Source organism: Pterocles gutturalis, unplaced genomic scaffold (assembly GCF_000699245.1).
Source record: "Pterocles gutturalis isolate BGI_N339 unplaced genomic scaffold, ASM69924v1 scaffold14321, whole genome shotgun sequence".
NCBI classification, from domain to species: domain Eukaryota; kingdom Metazoa; phylum Chordata; class Aves; order Pterocliformes; family Pteroclidae; genus Pterocles; species Pterocles gutturalis.
This window is the reverse complement of record NW_010105743.1, coordinates 10,687-14,172: the sequence shown is the minus strand read 5'-3', so window position 1 is coordinate 14,172 and position 3,486 is coordinate 10,687.

Here is a 3,486-nt window from a genome sequence, read left to right as displayed (position 1 = left end):
GCTGCCTGGCACCTACCAGACCTTGTCAGGAACTGCAGCTCAGTCCCATGCAGGACTACCAAAAACGTGGTGGGGAACCTCAACTTGCAATAAAGGGTCGCATGGGGACACACAACCCTGCCTCATCCCCTGGGAGCACTGGCTGGCTCCTTCTGCCCTGTGTGCTGGGTGGCATCATCCCACAGAACCTGTTGAGCCAGTGGTGCCATCTCCAACCAAAGAAACTGCACATGAACAGCCACCAAGGTGATGAGGATAAATGTCCCCTTTCTGGCACTTTAAAATGTACTTTTTCAGAGGGAGGTTTTATGGCAACTTATATTAACGATGCCCTCACCTGAACCAAATGTCAAGACTGGCAGGCAAGAAGGATGGAAAACCAGAACAGGTAAAGAACAAAGGAAAAACGTCTTCTGCTGCTTCTGCTGCCCTTACTGTCAGACCATGGAAAAACTTTTTCTCTCAGCTACCTCTCACCGGCCTCTGCTATCAGGATTGTCTCTCCTTGTCAGTCCGTCAGCAAGTCAAAGCAAGACATTGTTCCTCTGCTTCATACATGCCAGCTCCTGTCATTTAAGCACTGAGTTACTAGGCACTTTATTTACAGCCAAACTTTTTTTTTTTTTTTTTTTTTTTTTTGGGGGGGGGGGAGGAGGGGGAGCAGCATTTTTTGAATTTTTTTTGTCAAATATTTTTGCAATGTTGTTGGGGGGATTAGCTTTTCCAGCTCCTTCCTGGGCATCTCTGTGCTACCCCAGCCTGCCATGACAGGGTGCGCATGGGAAAAAGGGCTCTGATAGAGGGTGCTCTGGATGCTCAAAATAAGCCCCAGGATCTCCAGAGAGGCCACGATGTTTTATGGCTGGGGAGCTGTCTCTGGTGTGTGGGTAAGCTGTCTGCTCATGGCCACAGATGTGCGGCAGGAGTCCCCATCTCTGGACCCTATGCTGTAAGCAATCAATTAGACAACAGTTAGAAAAGGAGTATTTTTTAAACCGATTTGCAGATCCTACAATGTTGCCCGGCTTATGCTCTGTCATTATGTTACTAATACCCATTCAGCTGATTGACCCTGTAACTTTAACAGCAGATTGAATCTTCTTTGTAGAACATTGCACTGGTTTTATTTATTAATTTGGATTTAAATAAGAAAAGAAAAAAAAAATAAAGATGTAGAGTAGAAACAAGTGAAGTTTTGAATTAAATAGTACTAGGGGGAAAAATGTACTAGAGTGATATGCTAAATTCTAGATTAATATTAATCCCAGGGAAATCCCATGTGTATATACATAGTACAGATGCATACAGATATATGCATACAACTGTATTGTTTTAAGCAGCATGACCAACACAGCCTAAACACAGATGTAGTTATAATAAGCAAAGAAACTTTTTTCCTAGCAATCAAAGAAAAACCATGACCAAAAAAACCCAGACTTTAAAATATAAGTTGGTTAAAATTCAGTAACTGAGTAAGAGTCTCTGAAAGTCTCTCTCACCTCCGTGTCCCAGATCTCCTCCCATCCTTTCCAACCCTAGCCATTCTATCATTCTATGATTCTATGACAAAGACTCCTTTCTCACCTTGGTAGTAATTTTTTCCAAACATTCAGCCTAAAAGTTTTCTCTTTCTGTCTCTGTCTTCCCTTCACCCCCTGTGTACCAAACATCCCTTTCCAGATTTCTCTTCAACATTAATAGACTTGCTCCCTCTATTCCTACAATACTACTTCTCGCTGATGCTAATGAGCAGATTTAACTTTTAAAAGAATTGCCCCATGGATCAGCAATTTCACTCCAATCACTATTCCACTTGCTATATTCCAAACTCCACATCTCACCAAAGATTAGCAATTGTCCATGATGGGATGAATCAGAGCAACCTTACCCTGTATAAACCCATGTGGTTCATTGTGCTGAATAGGAACAAAATCCGACTCACAGCTACCCTCTTCTCTTCATAAACAAATAAAGCAATGAGAAAAATCATTCTTTAAGCTTTTGCTGTCAATGCTAGGACTCCTTTAAAAGCCTGTTTCTCTGAGGTATAGAAGCACTGTTCTTCAAAAATCGTGTGTGTCTGTGTCCCACAAACCAAGTTATTTATTGCACCCTCGTTTACAAGTAGTGCTAGGATTTTTCATCTTAATGAAAAAGAAAAATAAACCTGAAAATGGTATTTCAGACAGGATGAGGGTCTTGCTCTTCTCCCTTGCAAGCAATCTCAAGGTACATGAAGTAAGAAGTAAAAGAGCACTGAAGAGAAGAGATAGCTATGCAGATCATACAAAAAATGTTCAAAATGGGAAAAATTACCAATAAACTGACATTTCACTGTCGCTCTTAAATCTTTCACAAACAAAGTGCTGCTGAGCCCTGCCAATATCACTGTAGGATCATGACTTGTCAGGATGGTACCTCTTAGAAATTTTTTCCGCTACTTTAAGCTGGGGCAGCACTTGCACAGAGTAGGTGATCCCGGTGCTCGTGCTGTCTTGTGCCCTTTTGTTTCATGCTGCCTCTTGGCACTGTCATTTTTTAGTGTCTGGAGCTTTATTCTTCCCCTGTCAATACAACGGCTGAAATAAGCATTTGCATTTACATGTCTATTAAAGAAGTAATCTGGTACTTTTGGAAAATAACATTCCTGGACATCATAAGAGTTTCCACCCAGGGCAGAGACAGCCCAGGCACAGCCACTCAGGGTCCCCTCACCACCCCAGCCCTGTCCCAAATGCTAACTGGGAGGGATGGCACCCAGCTTCTCTTTTGATTAGCAGGGCTAAGGCAGAAAGCAGAGCAACAGAAATTCCTCTGTGGGGCCCTCATGCTGGCAAATCTTTTGCAAATAACTACTTGGCTTTAAAAGTGCAGATTATAGGCAGTAATATTTGCAGGATCAGGCCCAATGGCTGCTTTTCTAATTACTTACCTGTAACATGGGTCTTGTTCTTTTTTAAGCATTTTATCCAAGGTCTCAGCAAACATGCACGACAGTGAGAAAAACATTGCCCCGTATTTGTCCTGACTGATCCTAGCCTTTACCTGAGGACAGGTTCACAGGCTGCCCAAATGCTTCCCTGTGTTAAAACACACACCAAGTCCTCTGGCAAATGAGATCACTTATTGCTATCTTATTACCACCAAATCAATCTACTTCTCATGCCAATTAGTGTGACGCCCCTCATTGCCCATTTTACCAGAGGATGGGCATTGCAGCCCGGATCCTGCAGCCGAACCCCACTCCACTGTGGGGCCACACACTGCTCGGCTTGGGCACCTTTGCAGCAAGTGACTTCCCCGGATAGGGAGGTCTGGACTTTGATCCTGCTCTTCAAAGCGGGGTTGCACTTGCTGCCCCCTCTTCTCTTATTCTCCTAACCCAGCCGCGATGGTTGGTGAGCTTCAGAAAGTCAGTGATGGGGGTCTGAGCGCATGTCTGTAGGCAAACAGACTCCCCCGGTCATACTTGCAGTTGGAGTTAGG